This window comes from Lepisma saccharinum, chromosome 22, assembly GCF_977018435.1.
Source record: "Lepisma saccharinum chromosome 22, izLepSacc3.1, whole genome shotgun sequence".
NCBI classification, from domain to species: Eukaryota; Metazoa; Arthropoda; class Insecta; order Zygentoma; family Lepismatidae; genus Lepisma; species Lepisma saccharinum.
Genome location: NC_139250.1, coordinates 43,397,003 through 43,407,904, shown reverse-complemented (window position 1 = coordinate 43,407,904; position 10,902 = coordinate 43,397,003). Strand labels below are relative to the sequence as shown.

The 10,902-nt window shown below is 35.9% G+C and overlaps 2 pseudogenes; both read left to right on the top strand.

Moving 5' to 3' along the window:
• Positions 1-4,482: 4,482 nt before the first annotated feature.
• Positions 4,483-7,144, top strand: LOC146004838 (NADH-ubiquinone oxidoreductase chain 2 pseudogene; annotated as a pseudogene).
• A 1,934-nt stretch (positions 7,145-9,078) lies between these two features.
• LOC146004837 (cytochrome c oxidase subunit 2 pseudogene) lies at positions 9,079-9,769 on the top strand (annotated as a pseudogene).
• The last annotated feature ends 1,133 nt before the right edge of the window (positions 9,770-10,902 follow it).

Genomic DNA, 10,902 nt, shown 5'->3' with positions numbered 1-10,902 from the left:
CGTTGATATTTTCGTTCCCGCTTCGAATCCTCCCGCTTGGTAGTAAGTGGCATCTGTTTTCGAAAGTTTCAACGTTCCCACTGCCGTGGAAGTGTTTCCTGGATAATCGACTCTATCGATGACCGTTCCATGTTTTCTCACTTCGACCTGCGAGAACAGGTAGGGTACGAAGTTGTCCACGAGTTTCAAATTTGCTTTGGGCGAAACGCTTCTCCTCTTTCTTTTTCACCACTTCGAATTTAACGTACAGGTCTGCTCTGTGAGGATGAACGAATCCATCCCCGACGTCGATGTTCACCTCTATATCTCGGTTCGGTTCGTAGATATTGGCGAACGTGCGACGGTTGGGAGGTAAAGATTTCAACTCGTAACTTTCGATTTGCAAAATTGTAGTAGTTATTTATATATTGATTTCCACGATGGCCGTTGACGTTGCTCCTGCGAAATCCACAATCTCACCTTTTTCGTATGTCACCACTAAGTCAATCTGGTCGATTCTGTTGCGGCATACCGGAAAATAGATCGGCTACGAGGTCGGGAAGGTGATCGGTTCTATGAATTCGGAATTTGGTTTGAAAGTTGCGATGATTCCCGTTTGTTTGTGACTTCCGATTCCTTCAGATTTTGTGATCATTCCTTCTGCTACGTTGCAATGTACTTTCAGTCTCTATGGCCAAGAATTTAGGAATATTCCCACCTATGTGTTTGATTCCAGGTTCGAGTTTTGTGTTGTTCTCGAAACCCAAAAGTTCACCGAGTGTACCCAGATAGACTGTTTCGGTCGCAGAACCAATTCCACTCTATGCGTAACGGAGATTTGTGACAGTAACACACCTCTAGGTAACTGAGCTTGCAATGTTGACAAATTGTTCTGACCGGGTGTTATGCTATTTTTTTTTTCATTTCCTACTGTAATCCTATTATTATGTTTTGTGATGTTGGGAATCAGGTACTTGCTGTAAAAAGCACGCAAAGCTATACATTTCGGATAGAAGATATCGTCGTGCAACCTGAGTTTCAAAACCGAAGTTTTACTCGTGAGATGGAACACTCCCATCGTGTATCAAATGGAACAGGTTTCTGGAAATCTTGAATCGAAGGGCTATTTATTTTAGAGAGAAACATTAACATGGAGAGACACCGATGACCGCAGTTCACTTCCTCGAACCCTTGGATTCTTTCTTCGATGTAGTAGATGTTTAAAATTAATTTAAATTATTAATTTTTATATAATTTATTAAATTTGCAGGAGGAACACCTCCGAAAGAATCGAAAACGAACGCGTTTGAATATCCAGTGCGTGCCCGGATTTTTGTAACTGTCCAAGTTGACGACTCCACACTATTTTTTTCTTATGGTGGAGGGACAAGAAAACTCCTCTGAAGTGTTTGATTCCCAACGGTTCAATCACAGATTCAATGTCGCGGTTACTGAGCGCTTCTTTTTTTTTAACTTGCTCAAGACGCCTTTATCTTTTTTCTCCATGGCCAGATTGTGACGTTTCTGTTCTTCCAATTTCGCCTTGATCTTTTTCGTGTCGATTACGCTTTTTGCTATGGCCGCGCTTCCACCTTCCAAACTTTCCACGGCACCCAAACCTGCTAAAATCGCTGGAATGCTGAATATGAAACCTCCCGTGTGTGTCCTTTTCCTCGAAGGCTGCACTGCAATCTTTTCAATTGAGGAGTGCCTAGCAACAATTACATTCCGTGACCTTTGGACAAGCAAGAACGTTTCTTTTCGAGCTGTTTCTTGGTGAGTAACCCGTCGAGGGCACCCAAAGTTTTTAGAATCGAGTTCGGTACTTGGTAAATAACACCCTTGGGGTTCATGATGATGCTATGTTATTTATAGAGTCTCACTCAGCGCGATATTTTTTTTTCTGTGATCTCGTAGATTTATTTGCTAGGTCTATGAGTTTTTATAATTTCTTATTTTGACGATTTGTTATTTATATATTCCGGGATTTTCTTTGTCTTCTTGTAGATTTTTGTTAGGTCTATGAGTTTTTGTAATTTTTATTTTGACGGTATGTTATTTATATATTCTGGGAATTTTTTTTGTCTCGTAGATTTTTTTTGCTAAGTCTATGAATTTCTTCGCAGGTGTGTTATCTTTTTGTCTCTATTGAACAAATTCTATTACATGCTTCGATTTGTTACCAGGAAGTTCCTTTGTCTCCTTGTACACAATTCGAGTTTTATTCTCAATTAAAAAAATAGCTTCTGATCAGAAAACATGTTATCGTATCGATCTGGTAAAACTAGGCTATATTTACCGTCGAGCAATAGACGCACTTTGGGACCATACCGGGTTGCAGCAATTTCACCGGCAGTTATCGCGTAAGGTTTGCCCAATTCCAATTCCTGAATTTCTAAATACTCGACTGATGAATTTAGCATTTGTTTCAATGCTCGAGCGTCTAATGATTGTCCATTCATGATAAGCTACTGGAGTTTCTTTTTGCGGAGTGTTATTTATATACCGAAGATAAAAATCTACTTCTCCTAATGCTATCATGTGATTGATAATATTTTCTGTTTCTGCGTTTGACTCATACCAATCGTCTCCTCCCCTGCCTCCCCTTGTGAAGTTCGTCCAATTTATAATCTAATTTTTTGTTTGCAGCTCGGAAAAGAGTCTTGGGATCGGAACATTTTATTCTGCTTATTTTTCGGAGGTGGTTCAAGAGAATCGTCTCGCACGGTGATCGAAATTCCGGCGTTACTTTGCACAATTTGATGCGTTTTTAAAATCTACTTCACCTCCATCGAACGTGAACGTAAATATTTTGTGCAAAAATTCGAGTGGTAAGTCGAATTATGATTTTTTTGCGAAGTGTTATTTATATATATTCTGGGGGGAAAATTTGTCTCTGTGATCTGGTAATTTTTTTTTTTTGACGATCGGTTACAATCCCCATCCTAATTTTCGTTTCGTGTTCATGGCGATGTTCGTGCCCAACGCTGCGACCCTTTCACCCAGATAAGCGTCCCTGCTTATGAATCTTAGGAATGCTGCATGTTCCAATTTTTTATCTGCTTCCTGGCATACATCTAGAATTGTTTGTATATTGTAAGCGATGTCATGATCTTTGCATGCGGCGTCCAACGGATTCACTCCCCTGTCTCCTTTTTTCAAACGTTGTTCGTATTTGGTTCCCGGTCCGCAGTACTGATAACCTGGAATATGCATTTCGAACGGTAATTTGTATATTATGTCGTTAAAGAGTCCCTTGCCTTCTGCAACGTTCCAAAACTTCGGCGGTAGAGTGTTGATTATTTTGATCAGATACCCAATTCCTTTACTGTCGTTCACGATGAAGTTGGAGAGTTTGGTGCTGATCATGTCCATGAACCCTACTTTCTCGTTGTAAAAGTTACGGTTGCCTGCATTTTCTTCGCCTGCTATGACAAGTAAACGATCCACGAGTTTCCTAACGACGTCAACCCAAACGAATTCCTTCGGTAACGTGTTGTAGCGTTTGACGCCGCTTCCACTTTTTATGTCGTTCCAAATAGGTTTGATGAGATTCCTGTATTTTTCTCCACTGCTAGATTTCACTCGATTCTGAGAAGCGTCGTTGTTTTGATACAGAGCATCCGACAATATTAAAATGTCCGTGTAACTTTGATAATATTCATCCCTGTAATCTTTAGGATATTTTTTGTTGATGAGTTCATAAAGTCCATCCGTACCGGGATACCTGGACCAACTATCTCTTTCGCCTAAATTAATTTTTACGTCGTCTCCTTCGAACGTAACTTTAGATTTTCCAATTTTCCAAATCACTCCATCGTTAGTTTCCATGCTCGGGCACAATCCGAATACCTCGTCCTTGTCCAATTTCGCGGTACTCAGGTAACACTGTGCGACAGTGAAAATTGCCGCAGATTAAAATCATGTGATTCCTATGGAGTTCGGTGCCCTGATGACGATAGTGAAAACTGTTTTCCGCTATCACCTAAACTTTTCTCTGGAAACGCAATTTTATCAGCGCACGACTGCATGTTATTGTTGTCGGAGCACTTATCACCACAGCTTGTTATTAGGGTTCGACAATGCATAGGGGAGGGGGTGGAGAGAAAAGGGATAGATAGCCACTTGGTTGCGGTATAGCAAGATATAGTGGAGTTGCAGTTATTTGCAACAGTCAGTTGCTAGTGGGATCACTCAGTATCTGTTCCAGCAGTGTGTGTCTTGCAAAACCCCTAAAGTGAAGAATGCTGTTTGTGCGTGTTCGCGTGTTTCTTTTGTTCAGCGATGGCTAGGAAGTTTGTTAATTTACCAAACCTTTTCTGATATGTGTGTGGTGAGTTTACGATGAATTCCCAAAGACATCCCATTTCCCCGCTTGTCAAAAAGGCGTAGGAGTTGTATTTTGAATCAAAGGCAGATGAGGGTAATTTTTGGGCACCACAGAACTGTTGCTCACGTTGCTCTTGCTATTTAAGAGGCTGATTGCATGCAACCCACCCATCTATGCCATTTGCTGTACCACAGTTGTGGAGGGAACCTAGAGACCACATAACAGATTTCTACTTTTGTTTAACGAAAGTAACTGGAATCTCAAGTAAATCAAAACACACAGTTTCATATCCAAATTTGGAATATGCAGTGCGCCCAGTTCCGCATTCTGATTCTCTCCCAGTTCCAAAACCACCAACGGAATGGACACTATGGACACTGGAAGATGAAAGAGACGATGGTAGTGACCAACCAATAGATCACGAAGATCTTAATTACATGCCATCTACATCACAGCCCCAACTACAGCCATTGTCACAGGCAGAATTGGCATGAACCCCTTGTTGACAAAGACAGTGTGCTGTTACCACCGCTCCATCTGAAATTGGGTTTCATGAAGAATTTTGTGAAAGCAATGGAAAAAGATGGCAGGGGTTTTCATTTTTACTGTCCAAATTTACTGCGATTAGTACTGCAAAAATTAAAGAAGGTATTTTCATTGTGCCTCAGATTCGTGACTTGAATGACATAACATTTGAAGAGTTGCTGACAGATACAGATACATCTTGCCTTCAAAGATGTATGCAACAATTTCTTGGGTAACGTCAGGTCTGACAATTACAGGGAACTGACGGAACACATGCTGGACTGTTACAAGGCTATGGGGTGGAACATGTCTTTGAAAATACATTTCCTGCATTCTCATTTGGATTTTTCTCCACCGAATCTCGGAGATGTGAGTGACGAACATGAGCGATTTTACCAAGATATTGCTGCTATGGAAAGACAATATAAGGGAAGATTGTCACCAAACCTTTCAGCAGATTACTGCTGGACACTCCTACAAGATGTTTCACCATCCACCCACAAACGGAAAGTTTCCAGGACATTTTACTAATTTATATATACATTTGAAGCTTTTTGCAGCTTTCTCGTACCTTTTTTATGTTTTGTAATACAAACCATTAATTTTGTTACATGCTTGTATTCTATCCAGCTACAGGTTCCTCCTGTACTGTAATGGAGTCATTTCCAAGTGTCGAGAAAATTGCTACTTTGTTTCTCATGAATTGCAATAAATTGCTTACTATATGAAATATAGGCTAAGTGGTACATGTAGCATATCTTTTCCAGAAAAATTGGTACGTGATGGAACATTTCTGATTTCATTTTCTAAATCAGCGTATTTGATTTAGTAAAGAACACCTTCTTTCATCTCGCGGCAAGACACAAAGTTCAAATTTGTTGCACTGTGTAATCTCTCGCCAAAGGACCCACCTCAATGTTATCCGAAGAAGATGAAGTGCTTCCTATGGCTTGACGTTTCGGAAGTTCGAGAGGAGTGTGAATGCTAGAGAGAGGCGTCGGAGGATAATCTTCGTAATTTCGAGCGGCAAGAGGTACGAGTTCCGTGATGAGATCCTTGTTCTGTTCCGTGACATTTTTTATTTCTTTACCGAGACCGCTGATAGTATCGATGATAGGTTGATCCTGACGTTTCTTCTCTTCGTAAATTCCACGATTCTCGGATTTCCACCCCTTGCACCGCTTAACGAAATATTAGCGCAATTTGAGGTTCTCGTCTTCGATTTTTCGTTTTGCCATAGTGTTATTTATATACGTCGTTTCTCACAACGTCGCAACATTGAAAAAGTCGTTGATTTTGTTTCTGTACTTTCCGTCCTTCGGTTTCCTCGTCATGTCGATCGTCACGAATCCGAAGTCATCTTGGTTCTAGCACGAAGAGCAGAATTTAGAAAATTGGTTGTAGTTCATATCTCCGCCTACGTATTCATCGTGAACGGCTTGAGATTAGTGTGATCTTAACGAAACAAGCAAAAATTCCACCTCATGATATGGAGCCTGGATAGGCTTAGAAATTAATTTAATATCTTTTATTCCATTAATTTCCACACCAAATAATCAACGAAACACAGAAGCATCACTTAAATATTTTCTAATCCAAGCATTAGCATCATCAATAATTTTGGCCGCAGCATTAATTATAATTAATGCTGTAAATTTCAATATACAAACCCAACTTCTAATTATAGCTTTATTAATAAAAATAGGAGCTGCTCCATTTCACATTTGAATACCAGAAGTTATAGAAGGAATGACATGAATTAACTGTCTAGTAATAACAACTATTCAAAAAATTGCTCCATCAACATTACTTAGATATGTAATTGACAATTTAAGTATAATTCTAATTTTAACAATTAGAACATCAGCAATTATTGGGGCAATTGGAGGATTAAATCAAACCTCATTACGAAAAATTATAGCCTTTTCATCAATTAACCACATATCATGGATTATCCTAAGAATAGCGTCAGAAGATAACACCTGATTAACATATTTACTACTATACATCCTTATAACCACCTCTACCATTATACTATTTTCAATAAACAAAACATACTATATCCATCAATTGTTTATATTGAAACTTCCCCCCATCAAAAAGATGTCTTTATTTATATCAATATTATCTCTTGGTGGACTACCACCCCTACTAGGATTCTTACCAAAATGGCTAGTTATTATTCAAACAACCAACCTTAAACAATTAATTATAATTCTAATTCTAATTAGTATATCACTATTAACCCTATACTATTACTTACGAACCTCACTTACATCAATTTTAATAAATTATAAAACTAATATATGAAATATTACTAACAACAAACCGTTAAATTTAAAAGAACAAGTATTATCGGTAATTACAATTTTTCTTGCAGTGTGTGGACTACCTATAATTCAACCAATTTATATATCTTTATAAAATCTTTATAAGGTCTTAAGTTAATTTTAAACTAATGACCTTCAAAGTCATAAATAAGGGGCATCTTTTAGGCCTTAATACATATAGTGTATCACCCTGAAATTGCAGTTCAAAATTATTATTCTTAACTATAAAGCCAAAATTTAATGAGAGAGTTTAAAACTCATAAATAAATTTACAGTTTATCACCTATAAAACTTCAGTCATCTCATTCTTGCAACGATGATTATTTTCTACTAACCATAAAGATATTGGTACAATATATTTAATTTTCGGGGTATGATCAGGAATAGTTGGAACATCATTAAGAATCTTAATCCGTATAGAATTAGGCCAACCAGGAAGTTTAATTGGAGATGACCAAATCTACAATGTAATTGTAACTGCACACGCATTTATTATAATTTTTTTCATAGTAATACCCATTATAATTGGGGGATTTGGAAACTGGTTAGTACCTTTAATAATTGGAGCCCCAGACATAGCCTTCCCACGATTAAATAATATACGATTTTGATTACTACCCCCATCATTAACTCTACTATTATCAGGAAGAATTGTAGAAAGTGGTGCAGGAACTGGTTGAACAGTATATCCTCCCCTATCTGCAGGAATTGCACATGCTGGAGCCTCTGTTGATTTATCAATTTTTTCATTACATTTAGCAGGAGTATCCTCTATTCTAGGGGCAGTAAACTTTATTACAACAGTAATTAATATACGAACTATAGGAATACCTATAGAACGAGTACCATTATTTGTATGATCAGTAGTAATTACTGCAGTTCTACTGTTATTATCACTACCAGTCCTGGCAGGAGCAATTACCATATTATTAACAGATCGAAACTTAAATACCTCATTTTTTGATCCATCTGGTGGTGGAGATCCAATCTTATATCAACATTTATTCTGATTTTTTGGACATCCAGAAGTATATATCCTGATTCTACCAGGATTTGGAATAATTTCACATATTGTAACTCAAGAAAGAGGTAAAAAAGAAACATTTGGAGTTCTAGGAATAATTTATGCAATAATAGCAATTGGATTCCTAGGATTTATTGTATGGGCACATCATATATTTACTGTAGGAATAGACGTTGATACACGAGCATATTTTACTGCAGCCACAATAATTATTGCTGTACCAACAGGAATTAAGGTATTTAGAAGAATTGCAACATTACATGGGACACAAATTAATTACTCCCCATCAATATTATGAGCATTGGGATTTATTTTCTTATTTACGATAGGAGGATTAACAGGAGTAGTATTAGCAAATTCATCACTAGATATTGTACTACATGATACATACTATGTTGTAGCACATTTTCACTATGTATTGTCTATAGGAGCAGTATTTGCTATCATAGCAGGACTAGTACATTGATTCCCACTATTTACAGGAGTAATAATAAATCCAGATTGGTTAAAAATCCAATTCATCTCAATATTTATTGGAGTCAACCTAACATTCTTTCCACAACATTTTCTAGGATTAAGAGGAATACCACGACGATATTCGGATTATCCAGATGCATATGTAATATGAAATATTGTTTCAAGATTAGGATCAATCTTATCATTTACAGCAGTAATTATTATAATTTTTACTACCTGAGAAGGTATAACAAGCGCCCGACCAACATTATTTAATCTACAACAAGCATCATCAATCGAGTGATATCAAATGTCACCTCCTTCTGAACATACATATTCAGAACTTCCAATACTCCTTACTAACAACTAATATTTAAGGTGGCAGAGAAGTGCATTGAATTTAAGCTTCAAATATAAGGGATATCCCTTACTTAAAAGTGGCAACCTGAAATCAAATAGGACTACAAGATAGATCCTCCCCACTAATAGAACAAATAATATTTTTCCATGACCACACAATATTAATTTTAATTATAATTACAGTATTAGTAGGATATTTAATAGCATCATTATTTAATAACAAATTAACAAATCGAATACTTTTAGAAGGACAAATATTAGAAACAATATGAACAATTATACCAGCAATTACCCTAATTTTTATTGCCCTACCTTCTTTACGTTTATTATATTTATTAGATGAAATTAATCAACCTTCATTAACACTTAAAACTATTGGGCATCAATGATATTGAAGTTATGAATACTCAGATTTTATAAAGGCAGAATTTGATTCATATATATCCCCAACAAATGAAATATCTTTAAACTCGTTTCGATTATTAGACGTAGATAATCGAACAGTACTACCAATTAATATAGATATTCGAGTGTTAACTACATCTGCAGATGTATTACATTCATGGGCCATACCATCTATAGGAATTAAGATAGATGCCACTCCAGGGCGACTTAACCAAGCAGGGGTAAATATTAGTCGAATTGGTCTCTTTTTTGGACAGTGTTCAGAAATTTGTGGGTCTAATCATAGATTTATACCAATTATTGTTGAAACTACAACTCACAAATCTTTTATTAGTTGATTAATAAAAATTATACAAGAATCATTAGATGACTGAAAAGTAAGTAATGGTCTCTTAAACCACAAAATAGTAATATAACAACTACTTCTAATGAAAAGAGTTAGTTAATATATAATAACATAGGAATGTCAACCCTAAATTATCCTCGTAGATACTTTTTTATCCCACAAATATACCCATTAAACTGAATTATTTTATTCACAATATTTATATTAATTTATTTTTTATTTTTAATTGTCAACTATTATAACTATAATAAATTATTAAATAATAATAATTTTAGGATAGAAAATAAACCAAAAATTAAATACTGAAAATGATAACAAGATTATTCTCATCATTTGACCCAACATCATCAGTTATAAATATATCACTAAATTGAATAAGAACATTCTTGGGATTATTAATAATTCCAGCCCCATTTTGGTTAATACAATCACGAACCTCTATATTATATAATATAATAATAGTAAAACTACATGAAGAATTTAAAACATTTTTAGGAATAATTAGCCATCAAGGAAGAACTCTAATATTTATTAGTATATTTTCAATAATTCTATTTAATAATTCAATAGGATTATTACCCTATGTATTTACTAGATCAAGCCACTTAGTCTTTACCCTAACCCTGGCCCTACCAATATGATTATCATTTATGTTATTCGGGTGAATTAATAATACAAAACATATATTAGCACACCTAGTGCCGGAAGGTGTGCCAGCACTATTAATACCAATTATAGTAGGGATTGAAATTATTAGAAACCTAATTCGTCCAATAACTCTATCAGTACGATTAGCAGCCAATATAATAGTTGGCCATTTAATAATATCAATAATTGGAAATGCAGGAACAATATTAGAAGTTATTGGGATTTCAATACTAATTTTAGCACAAGTTATATTAATTATTATAGAAACAGCCGTAGCATTTATTCAATCTTACGTATTTGCCTTATTAATTGCTATTTATTCTAGAGAGTCAAAATAACTAATGTCAGCAAATCAAAATCACCCATATCACTTAGTAGACCAAAGTCCATGACCAGTAACAGGAGCCCTTAGAGCAATAATATTAACAACAGGGATAATTAGATGATTTCATCAACAAAATATAATACTATTATTAATAGGGATAACAACAATACTCCT